This window comes from Danio rerio, chromosome 2 (genome assembly GCF_052040795.2).
Source record: "Danio rerio strain M-AB ecotype USA chromosome 2, GRCz13ab, whole genome shotgun sequence".
In the NCBI taxonomy this organism is placed as follows: domain Eukaryota; kingdom Metazoa; phylum Chordata; class Actinopteri; order Cypriniformes; family Danionidae; genus Danio; species Danio rerio.
This window is the reverse complement of record NC_141022.1, coordinates 37,434,092-37,461,436: the sequence shown is the minus strand read 5'-3', so window position 1 is coordinate 37,461,436 and position 27,345 is coordinate 37,434,092. Positions and strand designations below refer to the sequence as shown.

At 35.3% G+C, this 27,345-nt stretch overlaps 1 long non-coding RNA gene across 1 annotated transcript in view; it reads right to left on the bottom strand.

Annotated features, from left to right (window-relative positions):
- Window positions 1–10,228: 10,228 nt before the first annotated feature.
- LOC141378372 (uncharacterized) overlaps window positions 10,229–27,345 on the bottom strand; it is a 134,715-nt gene continuing 117,598 nt past the window's right edge. The window contains exon 3 of the long non-coding RNA XR_015478710.1: window positions 10,229–10,585. This is a non-coding gene — a long non-coding RNA (uncharacterized LOC141378372). The remainder of the gene's footprint in view (window positions 10,586–27,345) is intronic.

The window sequence follows — 27,345 nt, the reverse complement described above, 5'->3', positions numbered from 1 at the left end:
AAAAAAGGCATTTATATGTTACCTTCACTCAAGGGTGATTTTCTGATTTTTCTATTTTAGGGGGGCTCAGCTCCTTATAAGGTAAAAAAATAAATAATAATAATATTAAAAAAACTAAAGGGTAACGTCAATTGCACATGGACTGTAAAGTGTTTAATATTGGTGGTTCATTTTAAAATAAAAATAGCGAAATGTTCATCAAGAGTTACTTTTTTCACTGGAGGAAACAGCTGTGCTGATGAGGTGAACGCCAAGAAAACCCGACTCCATGACGTTGGGATGCAAGGTGATACAAGGTGATCTATATCAAATAACTGCAAATAAGCAGATGTTATAACAATTTATCAATAAACACACACCTCATTCTCTCGCTGTCCATGGCTGTCCCTTGCTGATCAAATGAAAAACAAAAGACAGACAGGAGCCAAATTTTGTTTAACCGCAAAAGTTTTAGGGGGGCTGACTTAAAATATTGGGGGGGCTGCAGCCAAGCAACACCCATGCCTTCACTGTAAAAAATGCTGGGTTTCACACAATCGATATGTGTTGAGACAAGTTAACTTACTAGTGTTTACACATTAAAGTCCATTAATCATAAAGCAATTACGTTGACCCAACAAAAACTCAAGAATTGTGTTGTTTCAGCTCATTTTAAATAGGTTAAATAAGCAACAATATTTTTGAGTGTTATAAGCTCCAGAAAATGTTAAAAATGTAAACAAATCAGATGAAAATGAATCAATAAATTGATGTGATATTTAAAAATTCAGGTTCATTCAATGGTTTATGTAAAACAATAATGGCTCATATTTCTTAAGCTGCATTGCCTTGATTTAAAAAGTACAGAATAATTAAAATTTGTGAAATTGATCTATTTTAATTTAAATAAAAATATTCATTCCTGTGCTGGCAAAGTAAAACTTAGTCCTTAGAGTCATATGTTTAATTAGAAATCATTCTAATGCTGATTTTGTGCTATTCTTATTAATGATTTTAAGAAATATGTAAGAAATACAGTACTTGTGCAGCTAAATATTTTACTGGAAACATTGTTTTTTATGATTCACTGTTGAATGGGTTTAAAGGAGATTTTTTTTTAAACAATATGACTTTTCCTTTATAGTTTTTTAGATGTAGAAGTGAATTTTGCTTTGGTTGAGTTTCATTCTTTTGGTATGTACTATTATTCAGTCCTGTGGGTTGATCTGTGCATGGCACGGGGGGTATTGCTCTAAACCAGGGTGGTCTTTGTGTCACTCCCACTGGCATTAAGTCAATGAGGTGATGGGAGTGCTGATGGCATGCCAGCTGCCAAGCAAACCCACTGCACTCTGCGCTTGTCTGGTTCCCATGCGTCCATTCAAGAACGAGAGAGAGAAAGACGGAGCAGGGCACAGAATGACAGATAGTCCAGACGGTCAGAGGTTTCTCGAATTCAAGCTTAATGTACTGAGACAAATATAAGGCGACCTGTTTGAAAAAAAAATGCCTTTTTGCAATGAATACACCACTATCCCAAAATAACACAGTTACTTGTATCTTGGATTATGACATTATAAGATTTCAATTAGTTGTGCCCAGCTGAGCCTAGTTTTTCTTTAGGTTTTTTACTTCACTTTCAACAATTGGTGAAGTTTGTTCCTCACCACTGGTTTGCTTGGTTTGGAACTTGTGGAGCTGCGCATCATTAGATTTGCTCGACAGAGTTTTGGCTTTCAGTAGGGACAAACTGTAAAAACTGGATTGAAGCAGTTTCAGTTTGCTTGAACTTCATCTATGTCAAGCTGCTTTGACACAATTCACATTAAAAAGGCTATAGGAATAAAGATGAATTAAACTGAATTATGTTTTTGTTTAATCAGGTAATAAAGTCATTTTGAGGTGAGGGATTTAGTTCAGTCAACTTTTTTTTTTGACACTGATATAAACATGCATGTGACACAGTGGCTCAGTGGTTAGCACTGTCGCCTCACAGCAAGAAGGTCACTGGTTGGAGTGCTAGCTGGGCCAGTTGGTATTTCTGTGTGAAGTTTGCATGTTCTCTCCATGTTTGCATGAGCTTCATCCTGCTCTGGTTTCCCACACAGTCCAAAGACATGCGCTATAGGTGAATTGAATAATCATAATCATAATTCATTTTATAAAACATTTCTCCATCCACTCAGCATATACTTGCATCATTTTAGTTTTTATTAGAGGCTTTCATACTATAGGAACTTTTTGATAGTTCCTAGAACTATTTGTTGAAAAGGTAATGTTTCTGGCGTGTTTAGAGAACATTTAATGAACTGTAGGGAATGAGAAGAGTTCAGATACAAAAAAATCATCTAAAATTAGCATATTCCTAATTAGCATAAATCATGTGTGTAGGTTCAGTAATTTTACTTTAATGGCAAATAATAGGTTCTTTTCATGGTGTTTTTTAACTGAAATAATTGAACATAAACATAGGAAGCAGCGAAAAATGCTTAGTATAGTAGAAAATCACAACTTTTGTTGGAACTAAATTAGAAGCTACTTCATGGTGGGGTTTATAGTTGGTGGTGTTCATATATATATATATATATACTTTTTAATAAGTTCACACTGCAAGAATTGGGAATGATTTTATTTCTGTAGGAAGACATTTTGTGCTAAATAAAAAGTGGGTATTTCCAATAATAGTTCTACATAAACTATGAAAATATTCCTCTAATTCGAAAGCCCCCGTCAATATCATTAATGTTATCTTTGTAGTTAGAGTTGGAGTAAACTGGCTTCAACAGTTTCTACATGGTTCCATGTCATTGACTGAATGACTTTTAAATACGTTTTTGGAAGAATCTTGGAGAATGACGGCATGCCTGTGAAAGCTACTAAAAGTGTCCTCACCACTGTCAAGCATGTGTTATTTATAAGCATGCTGCACTTGCTTCTTTTAAGCCTGAGACAGATGGAAAAAGACAGTATGGGGTAGAAGCTGTAAGGCATACAGTAGGCCATCATTTGTACAGAGTCTTCATTCAGAGACAGCATTAAGCCCCCCATGCGTAGGAGAGGAACATTATTCCAGGGAGTGGAATAAAAGATGGATCCAGCTGCGTACACACACACCTACACTCACAGACGGTGTTACATGTGCAGACCAGGCAGGCACATATGTGCTAGAGGGCTGAAACACATGCCTGATTCTGTGCTGCAGTATGCTGTGTGAGGGGGCTAGTTAGGAATGATTTATTTCCGCAAGGGGATTCGCAGGATGGCTCCAGCTCAACCGATTTCCCAGAGTAAGCGGAAGCTGCTACCAGCCATGGCAGGCAGGAATTCTCCTCCGCAAAACCCCCTCTGCGAGGCCCTACTCGGTCCTCAGGCCGCTTCAACTTGTGGAAATCAAGAGGTAGATTCACATGCAACACACAAACTGACCACCAAGTGGCGCTGTGTAAACAGAAAATCCTCAACGTTGTTTCTCAAGCAAAGCTGCACAAGATGCTTTAGAGCTTGGCAGTTCGTACTTTTTTGTATAATAAAAGTCTCCTAATTCACACAATTGCTTCCACACATTTTATGGTGCGCATTTTACAATCTCTTTGGAACCTTCTTACTTTCCATACATGTAAGCACATGTGTTGTCTGTTTGTTTCAATAAACAGACACAAGATGAATATACCAAAAATATATATGTTTTTATAATAAAGGTACCAAGGTTCTGCAAAAATAAGCAGTATGGTATTCTTGATACATTTTGGTATAAATGAGCATTCAAAATATTTAAAAGAAGTTTTAAATATTTCCTGAAATAATGTTTTACAGACATTTTCACAGTATGTCTGATAATATTTTTTCTTCTGGATAATTTGTCTTAATTGTTTTATTTCAGCTAGAATAAAAGCAGTTTTAATTAAAAAAAAAATTTATTATTTTTTTTCGATAGTCTACAGAACAAACCATCATTACAATAACTTGCCTATTTACACTAACCTGCATAGTTCACCTATTTAACCTAGTTAAGCCTGTAAATATCACTTTAAGCTGTATAGAAGTGTCTTGAAAAACATCTAGTAAAATATTATGTGCTGTCATTTTGGCAAATAAATTGGCATTAAATAAATCAGTTATTAAAAATGAGTTATTAAAACTATTATGTTTAGAAAAGTGTTGAAAAACAATCTGCTCTCTGTTAAACAGAAATTGGGGTAAAAAATAAACAGGGGGCTAATAAATCTGATATGTTCAACTGTATAAGTTCATCATTTCTATCTGTTTTTAAGCATAAATGGACACAAAATCATTCATTCATTCATTTTCTTTTCGTCTTAGTCCATTTATTAATCTGGGGGTGCCACAGCGGAATGAACCGCTAACTTATCCAGCACATGTTTTTATGTAGCTAATGCCCTTCTATCTGCAACCTATCACTGGGAAACACCCATACACTTTCATTCACACACATACACTACAGACAATTTAGCTCACCCACTTCACCTGTACTGCATGTCATTGGACTGTGGAGGAAACTGGAGCACTCGGAGGAAACCCAAGCGAACGCATGCAGGGAGAACATATAAAACTCCACACAGAAATGCCAACTGACCCAGCCGAGGCTCGAACCAGCGACTTCTTACTGTAAGGCGACAGCACTACCTACTGCGCCACCATGTCGCGACACAAAATCCATGTTTTTAAAATATTTTCAACAAATAAGAAGAATATGCAAGTTCTTTATTTGTATTTCTTACTTTTTTGTAGAATTTAAAATATCTTAAAGTATGTAAGTGTACACAATTGTTGTCCGTTTGCATAAATAGAAAGACAAAATTATTAAATTGAAAATATATTATTCTTTATAATAAAGGATTGTTTATTTTTGTACTGTTTGAATGAATAAAACCACTGTTCTTCTTTTGCAGCTATACATATTAAATATCTAAAAGAAAATAGGTGCACAGATGATATCTGAATGTATGAATAAACACAAAAATGATCACATCATCGACAAATATTATTTTCATTTAAATCAAATCCTAAACATTGAACTGGTTCTAAATGAGTAAACAGTATTTGTGCCTGTCTATCTTTATAACTGAGAATTTTAAATATCTAGGCGATTGTAAGTGTGCACAATTTCTGTCTTTTCCTAAGACACAAAATATCAACAATATTATTCCAATATTTTAATCCATCAAGGTTCTCAGCATACAGGACGATAACCGTTTTCAAGGTACACCTTGTTTGGAAAGGTCAAGGTTTTAAAATCGGCAAAATTTTCTGCTATACCGTTCCTACTTACAGAAATCTTTAACAAAAAACGTTTTTGAAACTAATGAAGTCAGCAGATGTCAATGATTCTTTTAAATTATTTCACCTGACATGTTTACTGTTCCAAAATGTTTCTAAAAATATGTTTACAATTTAAATGTTTAAAAAAAATACAATATATTTTGTTCAAGAAGGAAAAAAGTTTTTACCCAAACATTTAAAAAGAATATATTTTAGAGCAGTAATCACAATACTGTGAAACTGTGAGATTTTTATCCAAGGTTATTATACAGTCAGAATCTTACCGGCCCATGCCTATTCTCAACTAATAAGTGGTTTGTATGGATTTAATTTAAGTCTTGTTCTTTGAGCATTGATAATATTTAAAATAATGTATTTTTTAAAAATATACATCCATGAATAATAAATATATATATATATATATATATATATATATATATATATATATATATATATATATATATATATATATATATATATATATTCTTCCTAAAAATAAACGTAATTAAGTGTAGCATATTGCGTTTTCTTGTAAAGTTGAACATTTAAAATATCTAAAGGAACGTGAGTGCACAACTGTACAGTAAGTGCTAAAACAGATGTTTTGTCCCCTTTTTAATTGTGTGTGTGTGTGTGTGTGTGTGTGTGTGTGTGTGTGTGTGTGTGTGTGTGTGTGTGTGTGTGTGTGTGTGTGTATGTGCGTGTGTGTGTGTGTGTGTGTGTGTGTGTGTGTGTGCGTGCGTGCGTGTGTGTGTGTGTGTGCGTGTGTGTGTGTGCGTGTGAGTGTGTAAACTTTGGTTAAAAAGTTACGAGCCTCACATGTGCAGACATCCTCCCACACACATAGACTCAGACATAGTTCTCTGTCTTTCTCCCAAATACATACGCGTATAACCACACACACACAGAGACACACACAGGTAAAACAAGCAGGCGCACAGAAACACACCTTTACAAGACATCACCTCTCACTAGGTGCCGACAGGACCACACATACTGTCTCGCACGAAATGTTTGGAATGCTGTAAACATTTATTTCAACAGAAACTTAAATGGTTCCATCTCAAAAAGTCTTCCGGGGACATCTTACTGCACCTGAACGCAATAATAAACACAAAGGTGCACGACCACAGTGAAAACATGGAAACATTGCTTGGGTGGCTTTACTACAGTTTGGGTATGATTACTTTAAGACGTGCGTCATCCTAAGATGCTTTTCAAACAACACTGTGCGCATTTAGACTAAAAGAGAAGTCTTGGACAAAAAATGGACTTTTGAAGATTTAATGTTTGCACATGCATTTGTAATAAGAGATAACCAATACATTTAGATATAATGGCTTGGTAAGTAAATCACTATTAACTACTGGCTTATTACATCCATATTATTCATATATTGGGTTTTATTAGCATTTATAAAGTGTGATCTATGTCCCTATTCCTACCGCTACACTCAAAAAATTACTTTTGCTTAAACTACTTATTTAAAATGAGTTGAAACAACACGATTCTTAAGGTTTTTTTGGGGACAACATAATTGTTTTATGTTCTATCCACTTAAATTTGTAAAAACAATTAAGTTAACTTAATCGATTTGTATTTGTACCCAGCATTTTTTGCAGTGTACTACACTCATAAAAGTAATTTTTTTGCTTGTACTTTTTAAAATGAGCTGAAACACAATTTGAGCTTTTAGGGGGAACAACTTAATTGTTTTATGTTTAATTAACTTCAAGTTCATTTACTTATAAAGCACATTTAAAAGCCGTCACAAGACTGTACAAAGTGCTGCACATAAGACAAGGTAAAAATAAAAAGACAGAATATAAAAACATAAAAGCAAGGCAAGAGAAACATCTTTAAAAATGTAAAAAAAAAAAAAAAGCGGTAGAACGAACTGTTAAAACAATCTCAAAAAGCCAAGCTAAAAAGATACGTTTTAATAAGTGTTTTAAAAATAGATAATGATGGAGCCATTCTAATCTCAAGGGGCAAGGTGTTTCACAACCGAGGACCTGCCACAGAGAAAGCTCTGTCCCCTCAGAGCTGAGGAAGACTGAGGAACTCAAGGAAGATTCTGATCACTTGACCTAAGAGATCTCACAGGAGTGTAAAGTTGAAGCAGCTCTGAGAGATAGGATAGGGCTAGATTATGGAGGAATTTATAAACCAGTAAAATCACTTTAAAATAAATTCTGAATTGCACAGGCAGCCAATGAAAGCCTCTTAGAAGAGGGGTAATGTGGTCATCATATTTTCTGCTATTACAAATAAATTTATTTACACTGTACACTGCAGTAAGTTCTAGGTTCCACAAAGTTCCTTCATGTTGTCCTAACACAAATACTGTAGATTAAGTTAAATATTTTCTTATTATTAAACTTAAGTGGATTAAACATAAAAAAAATGGTTACAAGTGGTTGCAAAAAATATTAAGAATTGTGTTGTTTCAGCTCATTTAAAAAAAAAAGTAGTTTAAAGATGAAGCAAAATTAGTTTTTGGTGTAGCTTAATAAATAATAAAAAGCAGCAAATTAGTAGTGTATTGGCCTAAAAGCCTTAGTTAATGGTTTGTTAACATTGTGAATTGTACCTTGTACAACTCTATTATCTCCATGCATTTGTGTGTAAATCAGGCTATCCAATGTCTTGTGAACTTGTTTTTTATTTTTTTAAGTACTTTTTATGAGAACATGCTTGAATAAAATGTTTTTAATTATGCTTTGTTTTGAATATTAATTGCACAGGTTATGGGTAATATTTACTGGTAAAAACAATCAAATGATTGATCAGGTAATAAATGTTTTTTTATTTACTTGAAATTAATCATTAGATTACATTTCTCATTTATAATATGTACTCTCAATACTGCTTGATTGAAAAACAGTGTACAGAAGGACATCCAAATTTATTTAGATTGTGAAAGACCGCCATTTTAAAGCAGAATGCTTACTGAGAATTATGATTATGATAACTATTTTGGCTATTCATCTAAAACTCTGCATGGCCTGGATTGTCATCATTGGAAAAATCATCTCAGAGGAACACTAAGTTTTAATAAGATTACATACTGATGACAAAAGCACTTTTTTATCTGCCATGCAGTAAATTGTTGCCAGAGATACACATGTGACCATCTGATAAATATAACAAGGCGGATTAATATATATAATGCACAGCATAACATCATTGACAATAATTCATTCATTCACTTTTTTTTCCGACTTAGTCCGTTTATTAATCAGGGGTCACCACAGCGGAATGAACTATCAACTTATCCAGCTTACAGCGGATGCCCTTCCAGCTGCAACCCAACACTGGGAAACACCCCTACACTCTTACATTCACACACATACACTAAAGCCATATTAGCTTTTTCAATTCACCTATATAGTGCATGTCTTTGGACAGTGGGGGAAACCGGAGCACCCAGCGGAAACCCAAGCAAACACATGCAAACTCCACACAGAAATGCCAACTGACTCAGCCGGGGTTCAAACCAGCGATCTTCTTGCTGTGAGGCGATCGTGCTACCCACTGCGCCACCATGATGTTTCATTGGCAATAATTTTTGGTGAAATTAAACAGAACTGTTTTTTTAAACAACATAGATTAAAATAAGCGTTTATTCACCAAAAAGCAATTGAAATAGAAAGATAATGCATTTAAATTCAAATTAATTATTGCTAAATTTCTAATAAATGTTATAATTTTTATGTTTAACATGATTTTTTTCTTCTCTTTATTAAAATTGTACTTATATTTCTCATAAACATATTTATTGTGTGTACTGTTTTTTGGACCATGATCTTAAGTTATTTTGTCAATTTAGCTCTAGTTTTGGCTTTGATAGTGACTAATCGAATATACACAACTATATTATTGTATATATCTTATAGAAAATATGAATTTAAAAGAGAGATCTGTGAGGGATGTAATCACTGTATATGTGTGTGTGTGTGTGTGTGTGTGTGTGTGTGTGTGTGTGTGTGTGTGTGTGTGCAACACATTGCTATTAAATATATACAGTTTACTCACCTTTATGTTTCCAAACCCATGACAGTTTTGTTTCAGTTTAAGAGCCAAAGTTAAACAAAACCTGAGAGATTTTTTGAACATCTGTTGAAAGTCTGTTCAGACACACACACACACACACACACACACACACACACACACACACACACAAAACAAGACTTTGTGATACATGTTCATTTTGTGACATCTCTGAGAACTTTGAGAAACACGATCAAACAAATATCATTTAGCTTTTTACACAAATAAACACTGCACAAAGAAACCTCATTGGTTCTTGAAGAAGCTCAAATACGCAGTGTGATAAGAATAAAACGCATTGTTCTCACTTGTCAGCCAAACATGACTGAGCATCCCTGAACAAATGTGAAATGTGAACACTGTTTGCAGATCAATTAAATCTGTTCAGCACAGAAAGTAATGATGGTTCTTTAGAAGTCTTGGATTTTACGTTCAAACTCTTTATAAAGATTTTGAAGTGGCAAGAGTTTTGCGCGAACAGGCTTTTAATGGAGGGAAAGAAATCTCTCAGGAGATGAAAAATATCTTCAAAGATTAACAACTTTCTTAAGGGTTTGGAACAAGTTTAAAGTATTCATTAATAACTATCCCTTTCAGAAAATCTGCTTCGATCTAAAAATGTTGAAAGTTGAATTAAGTTTAAACATCTAAATATTGATAAACATAAAGTATATTTTAAAATACATAATCCATAACTGATAAAAGGGTTAAACACAGGCTCCACAGTAAAAACCAGAGGAGCGTTTGATTCACAGAGGAGTGTAGAAAAGCAGGAGATGGTTAAACCATGACTCAGTCTGAGCCCTGGCCTCATTAGCCTAGTAAATGAAATCCTAAAGTGTGATTTGAGAAAGCCTCTGTGTGTGCGCATATGTGTGTGCGTATATGTGTGTGTGTGTGTGGCAAGAAGTCCCACCCATATTTGTTCTGCCAGCAGACTGCTCGCACAGTGAAGGTGGACCTCACACAGCGCTCAGCCAAAGCCGCAGCGTTTCCGACAGCGCTCCGAGCCTGGCAGCCGCTGCAGGGAGAATGAGGAATTCTCTGAGAATGGAGGAGATGCTGCCAGATATCAGCCCGGCGAGCGAAATTTCTCAGGACAGCCAGCTGGTTGTCTAAGTCTGACAGCTCGCTCGTGGTGCCCGCAGAAGAAATCTCCATCAAACCACAATGAGACACTGAGGACTTGTCTGACACTTGTCGGTCTAATTATGACGAGAGGGAATCAAAAGCCCTTCAGTGCCTTTGGGAAGGAATGCCAGCCCCGGAGCCACTAGATGTTCACAAAACACAAAGAGGCAAATCTATAATTATTGTCGTTGAGGGGCATCATTATACCTGTCATCATTACACAGAGTCTTCCTCATTCGTCTCTAAGCACGTTTGAGTAATTCATTACAGACGCATTAGGCTATTATTCAGACAGGTGAAAGATGCTCTATTGATACAACAAAACTCAAACCACACATCGAAAATTCATCACGAAACCACACTAGTATTATGTACGTTGTGTTTGGCGGGGGAATCTGTAAGCTATTCCCTGTCTTGTCATCCAAGGATAAATCAGAGCCTTTATAAATCTGATTTCTTCCTTCTTTTTAACTCCAGCTGGATAAAAGAGGCACGGTTTTTAAGCACAGACGTGAGTGATTCAACCACCACTGAAAAACATCAGCCGCTGCGGGAGGAGGATATCACAGGATGCCTCAACTATGACAAGTTGGCCATAAAATAGTGATTAAACACTAGCTTAGAAGTGCCTCTATCGTAATTAGCTGAAAGTTTCCCAACCGTAATGAGCCACCGCCAGATATATAGCGCTTATTTTTTTGGTGTGTGAAGAAAGTCCCGGTGTTGGGTGCCTGAAGGCAGGCTCCCCACGTGCTAAGAGATAGTGTGGGCACGACGCTGGAGACAGCGGGATGTTTGAAGCGCAGTGGGGAGCATGTGTGGTCGCAGACCTCACAGACCGAAGGGGTTTGGGGTGGACACGGGCAAAGCAGACACACACTGAGATCACACGGAGCGAGACGACTGACGTGTGTGTACTGCAGATGAAAAAATTTGAGATCAAGTAAATAATGTTGAATGAAAAATACTTATTCGTGAATAATTAGTGGATGAAGCATAATGAAATTATAGGATGAGTCTTTTCAGACAACCAGCGGCCCATGGAAATTACCCAGAGGAAAGTAATTTGGTGAACTCAGTAGAAATTTGCATTTTAAAAATATCTTTCTTTTTTAAGTTTCAATTATTGAAATTTTTTTTATTAAATAATTAAATATAATTAAAAAAAAACTTTTGTTTAAATATATTCATTATCAAAAAGGCATGTAAAACTGGTTTTCAACTAGGGGGCTCAACCCTCAAGATAGGGTTACTAAGATAAATAAAAAAATATTTAAAATAATTGTAAATATCCCTCTGTTGGCATGGGTTTCCTCCGGGTGTTCCGGTTTCCCCCACAGTCCAAAGACATGCGGCATGGGTAAATTGGAGAAACTAAATAGGGCGTAGTGTATGTGTGTGTGAATGAGTGTGTATGGATGTTTTCCAGTAGTGGGTTGCAGCTGGAAGTTCATCTGCTGCGTAAAACATGTGCTGGATAAGTTGGCAGTCCATTCCACTGTAGCGACCCCAGATTAATAAAGTCACAAAGCCAAAAGAAAGTGAATGATTAAAATAAGCTGAAACAACACAACTCTTCAGATTTCATTGAGGCAACTTAATTTTTTATGTTCAATCTACATAAACTTGTTGAAAGTGTTAACTTAATTTTTACAGTGAATAAAAAATTATACATAATAATAATGGTAAAGTGGTGGTGTAGTGGGTAGCACTGTTGCCTCACAGCAAGAAGGTTGCTGGTTCGAGCCTCGACTGGGTCAGTTGGCATTTCTGTGTGGAGTTGGCATGTTCTCCCCGTTATAGTGTAGGTTTCCTATGGGTACTACAGGTGAATTGGGTAAGCTAAATTGTCCGAAGTGTATGTGTGTGAATGTAAGAGTGTATGGGTGTTTCCCACAGTTGGGTGTTAGCTGGAAGGGCATCTGCTGCGTAAAACATATGCTGGATAAGTTGGCGGTTCATTCCACTGTGGCCACCCCTAATTAATAAAGGGACTAAGCCGAAAAGAAAATGAATGACTAATTGAATAACAGAATAACAATGATTATTATTATTGCCAGTATTGTTTTGTTGTGTTTTGACAAAAATATATTACCACACCCCACTAATAAAAACAGGAAAAACAGGAATCATGATGAACATAATAAAAGAACAGAATGCTCAAGTATACCAGGTGTTTTGTGGCATAGTTGTGATGTTGCCCATTACAGTTTAATACAGGTGTTAAAAACACGTATCTACAGTATAAGTAGCAGATCTTCATTTGTGGGCTATGGAAAAATTCCTAGCATTGTTCTGACCCATTTAAAGTCAGCTGCAAAAATATACTTCACAAGAGCACTTTATTCGTATCTTTAGGTATAGGTTTAAGAAGACTGGACTGGAATAAACATATAATTTTCTTTTTTTGGTCTGTACCAAATGAACCAAGGCAGCACAGTGGCTTAGTGATTAGCACTGTCGCCTCACAGCAAAAAGGTTGCTGGTTCAAATTGCGGCTGGGCCAGCGGACATTTCTGTGTGGAGTTTGCATATTGTCCCCATGTTCGCATGGATTTCCTCTGGGTGGGATTTCCCTACAGTCCAAAGACATGCGCTATAGGTGAATAGGATTAACTATATTGTCTGTAGCGTATTTGTGTGTGTGTGTGTGTGTGAATTTGAGAGTGTATGGATGTTTCCCAGTACTGGGTTGTGGCTGGAAAGGCATTCGCTGCATAAAACATATGTCAAAGAGTTGAAGGTTCAACCAATGGCTCATTCTGAAAATGTACATCTATCCATTTCTGGAAAGCGACAAATACATCTCTGCAGTTTTTGTTTTCGCGATTCCACCAGAGGCCGATGTGTACGCTTTTTGAGATCTCAAATATCTCTTGCGAGTGCCAGATCTGATCTTCCTGATCTCACTGATCTTCCTGCATAAATACACCAGAGGCTGCTGTTGACTGACTGACTGAATGACTGACTGATTGACCGATCGACTGACCCACCCTCCTCCTTCCCTAAACCCAACCGATAGTGTTTTCAAAAGCACCAATTGACCCGCCAACTCACTTTCCTAAACCCAATCAACAGTTTTAAAAAGCAATCCAAAAAAAGAAAAAAGCCCTCACCTTATTTTTTACCACATTTTCAGATATTTACCCTTATATTTACTTGTTCATTTTTTGGATTTTGTTTTTGTCTTACTGGCTTTCTGAAACCATTCTTCACCAGACTCGAACCCCGTCATTGTGGTCAACTCCTCTCTGCATCTCAAGTACGCCGACGTACATGGCGAACTAACTGGACAAACTGGTAACAGCTGGAAAGCCGTTCATACATAGGTAGGCACAAAAATAAACGGCATCATACCGCCCCTGTAGCATTCATTTTAAAAATGAAATGCTGCCATTTGTACTTCTGGCTACATAATTTACAACCTCCAGAAATGTATATAGGAGTACATTTCAGGAATGAGCCTATTCTGCAACAGTAAGGGACTAAGCCAAAGGAAAATGAATAAATGAAATTAACCAAGAGAACCAAACTATAACTATACATCCTTAATATTTCAGCCACACACAATAAACAGCCATAGACTATGTGTTACCAAGAGTGATGCAATTGAAATGTTTTTAGCCTTTACAAAAGTACACTGCAGGTCAAAGATTTTACAACAGTAAGTTTTTTTAATGCTTTTTTCTGATCTTTAAGCCTAAATTTATTTCATCCAAAGTACAGCAAAACAGTTATTACTTACATTTATTACTATTTAAAATAATTGTTTTCTATATGAACACATCTCTAAATGTAATTTGTTCCTGTGATTTCTGGTGTTTATTGTACACTATACCATTTAAAATCTTCTAGAATTTATAGAAATTAATCATTTTATTTAGCAAGGATGTTTTAAATTGATCAAAGTTGATGATAAAAGGATTTATAATGTCACAAATGATTTTAATTTCAGATGCATGCTGTTCTTCTGAAGTGCTTATTCGTTAAGTAAACCTGGAAATATATCTACTAAGTTGTTTTAACATAATTATATTAAAATGATTTCTGAAGAATCATGTGACTTGATTAATTATCCTAAAAATTCAGCCTTCAAATCAAAAGAATAAATTACATTTTAAATAGATAAAAATACAAAATACCTTAGACAATATTTTAAAATTTTACTGTTTTTGCTGTATTTTGAATCAAATAAACGCAGGCTTGCTGAACAGAAAAGACTTTAAAAAAAAACATAAAAAGTCTAACTGTTTTAAAACGTTTGACTTTTGGAAATCTGTGCCCATAATCTATGCCTTTATGACAGCTTCCCTCCCACGCCACCCTCAATCTCTCCCCATGCCCTTCTCTGTGCCTTTTCATTATACAGGTCTGGCCCGTGACTCTTTGCCTGGACCCTGGCCACAATTAGGAGTTACAGCAATCATTAAGTAAGTGGGATATGAGGCAAGCCAAGGCCAGCATGTAAAACAGTCAAAGCCCTGCCACAGACACTCACCTAGCTCAAGGAAGCCTGGCACTCACAGGAGCCCAGATCCGGAAGGGAGAGACCTTACAGACTGGCCTGTAGCTCATAACTGCTTGGATGTGTCTTACCTCTGCCACCCTAACACCGGACTCATGTCAGAGTGTAGAATGGTCTACATGAGTTTTACAAGGAATCTGAGGGGTTTTATGAAGTGTCACCCTGCAAAGCCTGTGTTTAAAGCCAGTGAGTTAATGATGACTGTTGGTGCAGTTATCGCAAATTACAAATCTCTGGGGAGCTAAGGCTTTCTTAAAGAGCAATGAGCTACTGGACAGACAGCCACAATCCAACAAATAATTATAAAGCTATTTTAAACTAGTGGAATGTAATTTTTTTACAGCTAAATACTGCTGTTTCGTGGGATGCAAGCTAGGTTATAAACTGAAATAATTGTAGAGCATATTCACTATATTACTATGTCCACATAGCTGCAAAATACATCCATATAAAAAATACTAGTAGTTTTATTAAATGCTATATTTTTAACCATACTCAAGTACATATTGCTGTGTAAATTATAGAATAGTATATACAACTCTTTGTTAATGAATGCTAGCAAACTCACTTTCATGAGCTTAACTGTAATACACTGTATCTACATTTTTACTACAGTAAATTGGTGTATTGTAGTACAATACAGTTGTAGAAAAGTTAGTAGGCTACTGCATTATTTATATTACTACAAATGTTTATGTCGTATTGACACAGCAACTACCACAACAGATTCATTCATAGCTCAAAAACACTTTAGCCTGGTATTTATTAAAAGTTAGGTCTACTAACTTACTATAGTATTTTTTAATGTAGCAGACCTGGACCTGCGTGCTTACCAATTAATTAAATTATTAAATTATTAAATAAATTAATTTATCAATTTGTTGTGTGACAACTAAATTTGGTTGCCAAATTCCATACTTTTTTCAAGAATTATTCTGTAGGTCGAGTTTTATATGAGGGTGCAGTAACTTACAGTACTTACATTTTGGTGTCTGCAGTCACTGTCGTCGTACTGCTCCCATCAGTCGTGTATCATTCATTAGCCTATCCCACGTGTGTCAGAAACGTCAGATGCGAAACTTCGCGCTAAAAAAGGTAAAATATAGCCTACTATGAAGCGCAATTTAGCCAAGCCTCTTTCGAATCAAGTTAATTCGCATGTCGAGCAAACTAAAGCATTTGTGAAGCCTGCGTGAGGGTTTCCCAGTTGTGTGAATTCCTAATTAAAACGTGGTAACGTTAAATAATTTCGTCTGGATTGGTCGAAATAATATCGTCTGGATATTTTTGTCCTCTTCAGAAAAGCTGGACTACACAACAGGATGTAGGTGTTTAGGGAGATCTAACATTAGTTGTTTTATTAAAATAAAAGTGTATGGCGTTTTGATTACAGTTATGCATGGTTAAACATGGTTAGTGTAGCAAAAATATGGTAAATTATTGATTATACTGTGAAATAAATGCAAATAAAACCATAAATTACTTTAATAGGAGCGAAAGATAAACTAGGAGTAAAACGTAAGAGATAAAAATACAAGACAAAATAAAATCAGACCTGTATAAATTTATAGAATTTGCATTTTTTAAATGATTAAAGCAAATAGATTCTCCCAGGCAGCATAATATAAATATTATTTATTTTGGTATATTATTTATGTTGTTAACATAATATTAGATATGTTATGTTATGTTATGTTATTGTTTTCTGGTGGTGAACAAAAAAAAAAAGATATTTGCTTCCTCTCTGGAATGTTGCTTTTTCTCTAGTGACCATAACCACTGCTACTTTCTATTAGTTTGCTTCTGATGAAGGATTTGTGATTAAAAAAATAACTCCCTGTACCTTATTTAGTAGCAACTTGTCATCTGGTCATTTTGCGCATTTGAGAGCTTCTGAAACACTTACTGTACGCCCTTTAGACCATTTTGAGGGATATGAACAATAACAATGGTCCCAACGTACTTCCATTTTTAATTTCTATAGAATACGAAAAGAGCCACATATTGATAAATAATGTTTTGAAAGCTATTTTAACATTAAGTTATGATTAAATTGTCTCTTGTTACAGTTATAAAGTAGTTTGATAACAAGCAGGAAATGTTCATGGGCCAGTAACAGGACCAAATTGAAATGGATTACAGTTTTGGACCAATGTCCAATTCTAAGAGAGCTCTTCATTTGTCTGACATATTGCAACTCCTCTGGGAAGTTTGACATGATGTCCTAAGTGATGATGTCATTGGGGAAATCCTGAAGTCCCAAAAAACCTTAACAAACTCACAACAAAACATATTTTAAGCTATCATGAATTGTACCTAAATTGTTGTTTAATTTGTTCAAATAGTTTTTCAAATACTGAGTAAACCTCTTTAGTAAACCTTAAAATTATAACTATAAGTAAATTAACATGTGCATATTGTAAAAAAAAAAAATTAACTTCTAAGTTACGATTACTTACTTTTTAAAGTAAGACAACTAGCCATTTAAGGCAATCCATTTTTAAAATAAAGCAATAAATCACTTTTTACCATGCATAAGACAGTGTAAAGTATATGAACACTGCAGAATTATTAACAACGGTTATTTTAAACCCAGGGTCAGACAACAAAATATCAGTCCAATTTTGACACAATTGTTTAAGCATGGGTGTTCTGGTGAAACATAAATTGCATTTCACATTGGGATGCAGTCCGAACAGAATAAATAGCATCATATTTGTGATGTTAGTCAATAGGAACTCATAAGCTCTTTCTTACACATCTTAAAAATGATTATGGTATAGTGCAGCTGTGATATAATGCAACAAACAAAAGCCTCTTTTTGGGAGTGCCTTTTTTGATGATAAAACAAAGCATGTCACTATGCTAACTATTTATACTGTTGTTTCCAAAACTGTCACTAATTTTGTGCTTTAAATTGTATTACACCCTTTATTGGAGATGTGAAAATATAATTGGTTGGGAAGAAATATGTACACAGCTTCCCCAATGTATATCTCCTATTTGTTATAAGTGTACATTAGAAGAATGTGATTTTGCTCATAGTTTTGTATTTTGTCATAACATACAGGGATTTTGGGATGAGGTTTTTAAAGTGCTTTCAGATACACGTAGATCCTGACCCGGTACTTATATTCTGATTATACAAATTCATTGAGCAGTGGACAACAGAAATACAAATTGTTTCGCAGCCAAAAAACGATTACTTTTGTACTAAAATGTTAATCCTCCAACTGCTAAACTATAGCTTGAAGACTTGATATCTACTCTGCACTTGGAACGAACCAGATATCTTTTAAAAGGCAACATTGGACAATTTCACAAGATTCTGAGCTCTTTTTCTGTCACTTCATTGAGAATTACTTTCCATAAAAAGAAATGAATTGTAACTAAAACTTTTGTTTTAACTATCACTGTATTGTGTATTTACAGGCTGGAGTTGGGGTGTTTTGTTTTGTTTTGGGGCGGCGCGGTGGCGCAGTTGGTAGCTGTCGCATCACAGCAAGAAGTTCACTGATTCAAGCCTCAGCTGGGTCATTTCTGTGTGGAGTTTGCATGTTCTTCCTGTGTTCATGTGGGTTCCTCTGTGTGCTCTGGTTTTCCCCACAATTCCAAAGACATGCACTATAGGTGTTAATTCCCTATATGAATTAGAATGGTTGTTTCCCAATGATGGATTGCAGCTGAAAGGGCATCTGCCGAGTAAAACATATGCTGGATATTTTGGCGGTTCATTCCGCTGTGACGACCCCTGATTAATAAAAGGGACTAAGCCGAAAAGAAAATGAATGAATGAATGTTTTGTTTAATTTAAATTTTTTTTGTAAGTTTATACATATCAAAATTAATCAATCATCTAATCATTGACCGAATAAAACTTATTTGACAAATATGACCACAGCTATACATAGCCTACTATATGTAAAAAACATTAATATTGGTTTGCAGCTGCTGACATTCAAACACAAGCACCAATATGTACACAACCACATCTACATATTTTATGCAAATTGAATTTCACGTATAAAGTAAAATCCTGTATGATGTCACATATACATCCATGCCATTTGCACCAACGCATCGTGGTTTACAAATAAACATTCTTAATACCTTCACCACTAGACAGTGCTGCAGTTCAGTGTACCGCTAACATAGCAGATGTGTGGTCGTGATTTATACACCATTATCAGTTGCTAATGGGACTGCGAATGTGTATTCTCACAGTTCAACCTCCATGTCAACTAGCACTCACTGGGAGACCTGCTACAGCAGAGTCCAATTGTGCATAAATGAAAACCATGTGCCCAGACTCTGTCAAACTCTCTGCTAATTCCTCAGCTCTTTTAAACCCAATACTTTGAGTCAAGCAATGCTTCACTTGCACACTATACCCAAGACCACACCAACGTAATCCTTAATCTCTCAAGTAAACAAGGCAAAATGTTTTCAACTGCCTGCGCTTGTCATAACAAGAATCCTTTTTATTCTGTTTCCACATGCATTATTATGTCTGTGAAGCCATCCTGGAAAGCCTTGTGAATGGCAGATTTCTACTTTTTCTTTTTTCCACAGGAGCAGTGAATGAAAAAGAGCTTTCTGAAACGCACAGGACAGAGGAGTATGGAGCCCGTGGAGCCCAGTGTGTTTATCTATGTCACAGTCTATCGGTGGCTGACCGTGAATAAGTTGGTGGGGTGGAGGGGTGTTTTTGTTTCCATGGCAGATGGGGCCCTTGCTCTCTCTCTCTCTCTCCCCCCTCTCTCTCTCTCTGTGTCCAGGAAGTGGCGCAAACACAAACCACACTGAGCGTGTTGTGCTTTCGGCCTGGCCATGGCTTGCAGCGAGGCAGCGGTCAGGCCTGAGTCTCTCTCCCTGGGTGGTCTGGCCCTGCGAATGTTTATGATCTAAACCAACCTAATCCAACTGGCTTGTTTAAGGGAATTGAGAATGATTTACAAGAGCGGCGATGGCCAGGAATAGGAAATCAGAGGAAATCGAGGCAGAGCTTCAAGTCTGTGGTGTAGCATTATTACTCTGCTTTGCTTCGATCTATCTGGTCTCATTATCCTGGGCTAAAAGTCTTTATGTTGACTGCTTCAATGGCAAGTTGTCTGGATTAGCTGGATTGATAGCATAATGCTCAGAGGATTTGTCACAAAAGTAGGAATTTTACACATTAATGCATATTTGAATTGGGTGATCCCAAAAGACAAGTCAGTTCAGTCAGCTTCAGTTGCCACACTGTAAAAAACCATATGATCAATTAGTCCTGACAGCATATGTTTTTAGATGATTTTAACTTATTAAACTAAGTTAATCATGTTATAACTTAATTTTATAAGCTCATTTATTTATTTGCTGGAAATTAAAACTGAATTTAGAAATAGTTTTGAAATAAATCTTTGTGGTTAACAAACTAAATTAAATATGTAGGCTAATAGATGTCTTCAGTGGAGAGAGTTTCCACCGCTTCCTTACGCCAAGAAAGTAAAAGAGTAAAGTGAAGAGTAAAAGTAAAGTATAGAGAAAGTAAAGGGGCTGAATGGAGGAGGTTCATTCTTTATCCTCGCGCTGCAGATGGTCTGTTTAACTTTTTTCTTGCTAGTAAAGCATTCAGTTTTTCTACTTACAAAGTCCTCTATGCAAATAGCAAATGCACCAGTAATATAATGAATATTGTTGGTTATGAGCATGTTCACCTCACAGCAAGAAGTTTGCAGGTTCGAGCCTCGGCTGGGTCAGCTGGCATTTCTGTGTGGAGTTTGCATGTTTGACATAGTTGGCAGACCATTCCGCTGTGGCAACCCCAGATTAATAAAGGGACTAAGCCGAAAAGTAGATGAATGAATGAATATTGGCTATATTATTAGTTATTTTGGAATATGAATAGCCAATATTGTTGGTTTTATTATATTGTTGGTTATATTGGGATATAAATAAATAATGTTGGTTGTATTGCTTTATTATTGGTTATATTGGAATACAAATAATAAATATTGTTGGTTATACTGGTTCTATTATTGTTATATTGGAATATGAACAACAGATATTGTTGGTCATATTGGTTATATTATAGGTTTTATTGGAATATGACTAATGAATATTGTTGATTGCATTATTGGTTATATCTGAATACGAATAACGGATATCGTTGGTTATGGTTATATTAGTGGTTATATTGGAATATGATATAATGATATAAAATAAGGTTAATTTCATTCAGCTTAAAATTTTAAAGCAACCAGAATTTTTTTACAGTGTGTGTGTGTGTGTGTGTGTATGTATATATAGTATGTTAATTTATTAAACATATGTATGAATAATACTAAAAAGTAATCTTATTTAATCTTATTATTATCATTATTATTTAATTGTGTAATAATATTAATGGTATAATATATTAATATTATATCATATTAATATATCAACAAACAAGCAAACAAACAAAAACTTTAAATAGATAAAGTAATATACATTATTGTATAAATACATTTAAATAAGTTAATTTTAATGCATGAAATGAAAATATATAATAAATCAAATGAAAATTTAAAAAAAAAAAAAAAAAATATATATATATATATATATATATATATATATATATATATATATATATATATATGAAATTAGAATATAATTTACAATGTTTTCAAAAGATTAATTGATTTAATTTATATTGTCATTTCAAGAATTTAAAGTCACTTATTTTTTTTAATAATGTATGTTACTGTATCTGTTTAAAGTTTTTTGTTACTTATTTATTTGTTTGTTTTATTAATGGTGTAATATAAAAGGTAATAAAAATAATATTTGTATTTGCTGACATTCAACACTATATAGCTTTATAAAAAGCTTTAGAAATTACTATATATTTACCGTTCACATAGATTTTTTTAAAATAAAATTTTATTTCATGCACATCAATGAACTTTTAAAAAATGTGCTTATTCTATAATGTAGTTATTTTCAAATCTATTTTTTTTTTGTCACTTGTTAATTTATTTATTATATATGTTTTACAATTTCAGCTTAAACAGCACTCATCTTGGCCTGTTTTCCATAATGCAACACCTGCATCACATTTCCTCTCTGAGCCCCATCCCTCATGCCTTCATTACCTCAATCATGTTTGCCTTTACTCTTAAGCCCTCCACAGTTTGTCCTGGTCACAGGTTAGTGCTGTAAAAGAGCAGATAATCACTAGAGAAGTGTCAGTGTGGCCTGGGCTGACTTTTATTACCGCCTTTTCCTGAAACAGAGCCCTCTGCTGTAATGACAAAAATATTGCCATCTGTATGCAGTGAACAGCTTGTAAATAAAGATGAATCAGAGGTATTAGAACATAAAAACTCTTATTGCTGGATTGCCAGATGATGGCTAACAGATTGTTTTCATGTTAAAATGGACCCACTGACCTTAACTTTGAAATGTGAATGAGTGAGAAGTGATTGTTCAGAAATTCATATCATACAAACATTTATTTAATGAGCTGTAATGTAATTGTTTATAGCTTTTCTTCTATATTATTTCCAAATGAAATGTTTTCAGAAAAAAAAAGTAGAGCAGCCAGTGCTTTACCCACTGGGAAACTGTTGATTGGATCATACTCCTATGGATATCATGAAAACCTGAATACATCATTTATGATAAATTCTATAAAACAAAAATTCCACACAAAAATCTATTTTGACCTCCTGCTGGCTTTAATATGCATGTTTGTGATCTTGCAATATTTAACATTACATTTGACTATATATTTATAGGGGTGCCCAAACTTTTTCTTATGAACGGCCAAGAACCAAGCTTGATTGGGGTCAGTGGGCCGAAGGTAAATATAGTTGCCATGGGTTAATTTCCTAATTTGTTTTATAATGTTAAAATGATTAGAAAACATTGCTTTAAATTAACTAATATAAGTTTAAAACATTTTACAATGAACTTAAAAACAAAAGAATCTCATTTATAACAGAATTACAGTAGTTTTTGATTTGCTCGCCAATGTCGAGTGACAGTATTTACATTTTTAAAAATCAGATTCATTTAATTGAAACATTTAAATTCAGTTTACTTACAATAAAACAAACAAAAAGGTTACATGAAATTAGAAATGATGACCTCTGTGTTAAAGACATTCGTCTGTTAAGGTAAAAAACAGAATATAAAATTTATTAGAAAGTTATAATGGTAGGGATATAGAGGATATATAGGCTGTTAACTGTCATTAAAAATGCTGGGTTGTTGGTTGGGTCAAATATGAAGAAACCAAACATCAATTTTCCAATTCAATTAAAAAATTCGGCATTCGCTCCAATCCTCTCTATGATTCTCTCAGTCAAATGGGACAGTGGGCCAAATCAAAGGTTACAATGGGCCAACTTTGATTTATATAGACAAACCCAACGTTGAATATGCATACTATATAAGACAACATGATTTAATTGGCATAAATTATCTGGAATAAGTTTTTAAAATTAGATTAATAAGCCAACTTTAACCAGCTTGTTGGGTTTGTCCATATTTTGGTTTGAAATAACGCTACGTTTTTTTGATTACAAAGGGATTTTTTAAAAGTAAAAAATAGAATATAAACCAGTGGTCACCAAACTTGTTCCTGGAGGGCCGGTGTCCTGGAGATTTTAGCTCCAACCCTAATCAAACACACCTGAACAAGCAAATCAAGGTCTTAATAGGTATAGTTGAAACACAGGCAGGTGTGTTGAGGCAAGTTGTTAAATCCTGCAGGGACACTGGCCCTCCAGGACCGAGATTGGTGACCCCTGATATAAACTATAGAAAGGCGGGATGGTGGCTCAATGGCTAGCACTGTCAACTCACAGCAAGAAGGTCACTGGTTTGAGCCCCGGCTGGGTCAGGAGGCATTTCTGTGTGAAGTTTGCATGTTCTCCCTGTGTTCGTGTGGGTTTCCCACACAGTCCAAAGACATGCGCTGGTGAATTGGATTACCTTAATTGACAGTAGTCTATGAGTGCATGTGACGTGTGTAAATGAATAAATGTATGGGTGTTTCCCAGTACTGGTTGTGGCTGGAAGGTCTTCCTGTGTAAAACATATGCTGGAATAGTTGGTGGTTCATTGATAAACAAGAAACACTTTCATTCATTCATTCATTTTCTTTTTGGCTTAATCCCCTTATTCATCAGGGGTCACCACAACAGAATGAACCACCAACTTATTCAGCATATGTTTTAGGCAGCGGATGCCCTTCCAGCTGCAACCCAACAGTGGGAAACACCAATAAACACTAATTCACACATATACACGGACAATTTAGCTTACCCAATTGACCTATAGTGCATGTCTTTGGACTATGGGAGACACCGGAGCACCCAAAGGAAACCGATGCGAACATGGGGAGAACATGCAAACTCCACACAGAAATACCATCTGACCCAGTTGAGGCTCGAACCAGTGACCTTCTTGCTGTAAGGCGACAGTACTGCACCACCGTGCTGCCTTATCGACACTTTTAAACCCATAAATCCATATTTGACCCAACACTGACTGAATTACTACAACCCAACATTTTTTAGAATGTATGTTACAGATTCCACATGCAGAACAACATCTCAACATCTCCTTCTGCAGAATTAGATATACAACAGTGTTTGATTGAATGTTTAGGCTTGTTTTGCATTGCACACATCTGTTTCAACCAATCTACTTTCAATGATGCACATCACCAACATTTCGTATCATTTCCCTCCCACAGCCCAAACCAAAAGCAGATTTGCTTGCTTAGCTGGACATAAAAATGTAAATGAGAATGCTTGTTTTTGCACTCTGTTTGTGATCATTTAACGTGACCCCACAGAAATTGCAGCGGTCCGTTCAGGCAGCACACCAGATGTTAAACCAGGGTCATGTAATCCATATGAGATTTCTCGGGTTATCCTTTAAAAAAACAAGAGATTCACTTTACAAAAGAAGAAAAGATAAGGTGGCCAGAGTTTTGTGCACTGTGAATCACCAACAGTAACTGTTAGGAAACATAGCTAAGGTGTTAGTTTATCACACAAACACTCTGAGCTTTAACACCAATATTTCTTTAGCTCTAACTTTTCTTTCTGCTTTTTATTTTTTTCTAAAGGAGGCAGCCTGCCCTGTTATTCCAATGTTTCTTCTGCAGGCAGCGACCAATGAAGCTCATCTCCTGTCCAGAGAAAACAAAGCTAAGCCACATTCCCAGAGTTCAATTTGCTGTTACATCGGAGGTCTGTGAATTGGGGTTTGGGCCATGCCTGTTGACTGAGGGGATCTGGGTGGAGAGAAGAGAAGACTTTACATTCTGACTGTGAAACTGGACGTTTAGTTCTCTGTGAACTTTAGGACAAGGGAGCTTTGTTGATGTGGGAAGCAAAAAGCTATTATAAAAATGTGCTACAGTAAACGTTCCTAAATAGTTACTAGGTACAGCTGTTATTACTGTAATAAAACCATAATAAAAATTGGATGTTTCAACATTCGGTATTGTTTCTGTCAGTTTATGACATTGATTTTTTATGACAGTGGCAAGTAATACCGCATTACCACAATTTATTATGATTATTTTATTTTTTTAGAAGTGTTGGATGCTACGAAGATGGAAAACGAGTTGTTAAAAGCAGTGTTTATGACATAATCTTTTCTTGTATTGATATCATTTTCTTTTATATTACCTGCCTGCTCTACCAAACGGTTGACCATATTTTGACTCTTTTAAATGATGGTTTACATACACAGCATTGTCGGTTTACAAACAAATCAAACACACATAATCCTGTTGCACTACTACACTTTTTGCCTTTATTAGATAGGACGGTAATGAGACAGGAAGCGAAGTTGGAGAGATAGAGAGGGGTGGGGGGGGGGGGGGGGGGGGGTAGGGAAATGTCCTCGAGCTGGGATTCAAACTCAGGACGCCCTGACATGCTACTGTACCATATGTCGACACTCTAACCACTAGGCTATTACGTCAACTACTACACTTGATTTTGATTTTATTGTAAAAACAAACAAACAAAAAAACAAGAAAATTTTTAAATCAAATCAAATTAAATCACTTTTACTGTCACATCCGCAAGTGCACTATGATGAGTGAAAAGCTTAGGTGCTGGCTCAAGACCCAGACCCAAAATAAAACAATATACAGTACTATTAGCAATGTTGACAGTAATATGTAAAAGACAATAAATACATGATTGACAGTAGGTTAAGAAAGAGCCACATAGACAAGTACACAGTCAAAAAGGTGTGCACATAGTTTGATAGTTTGACTGTCAAACTATAGTCAAACGTAAATGATAATCTAAAATATTTTATGGCATACTTCAAAAAATAAAGATGATTTAGTATTAAAATAGTTTTATTTTGATTATGTTTTTAAATAAATTGGTCTTTTACACTTCATATATTCTGATTTTTCATACATTCTGATTTTCATTTACCATAAACCGACATGTCTACTATTTGGTAGAGGTTTTTTTTAATTATGGAACGTGTTGAAAAAATGCATTGAGTGTTTTAACTAGTGACATTAGTAGTTAAGAAATGCTATCCAAAAATGTTTTTCTTGGTGGGGCAGTTAAAGGGTTAAACATAATAGGGTGAGCCTAAAGTTGGACATTGCCTAATGTGGGACACCTATGATATATAAAACTATTTAAAAAAATATCTGGGTATTTTATGCAAAAGTATTTTTAAAATAAAACAAAACATGAAGGAAGAATAAATCATATTTAACTATCTTGTTATATTAATTTAAAAAAAGAAGTATACCATAGTGTTTGTTATCGTCATTCATTCATTCATTCATTTTTTTTTGTTTATTCCCCTTATTCATCAGGGGTCGCTACAGCAGAATGAACCGCCAACTTTTCTAGCTTATGTTTTACACAGCAGGTGCCCTTCCAGCTGCAACCCATCACGGGGAAACATCCATTCACATGCATACACTACAGCCAATTTAGTTTATTCAATTCACCTATAGCGTATGTCTTTGGACTGAGGGGGATACTGGAGCACTGGGAGGAAACCCACGCCAACACGGGGAGAACATGCCAACTCCACACAGAAATGCCAAATGACCCAGCCAGGGCTTGAACCAGTGACCTTCTTGCTGTGAGGCGACAGTGCTAACTACTTAGCCACCGTGTCTCCCAGTTTGATATAGTATAAAATGAAAAAAAGCAACAACTAAATACTTTATCATAAAATTCAATATGCCCATTCAACGCATATTTTTAATAAACCTGCTAAACAGGCCCAGTAAATGAAAATTTTTCTGGAAAATTAATACTTATGAGCATAACTAATACATTATAAATGCATTGTCTCGATTTAACACATTTATTAAAATTTCAGCATGTCAAATTCTTATC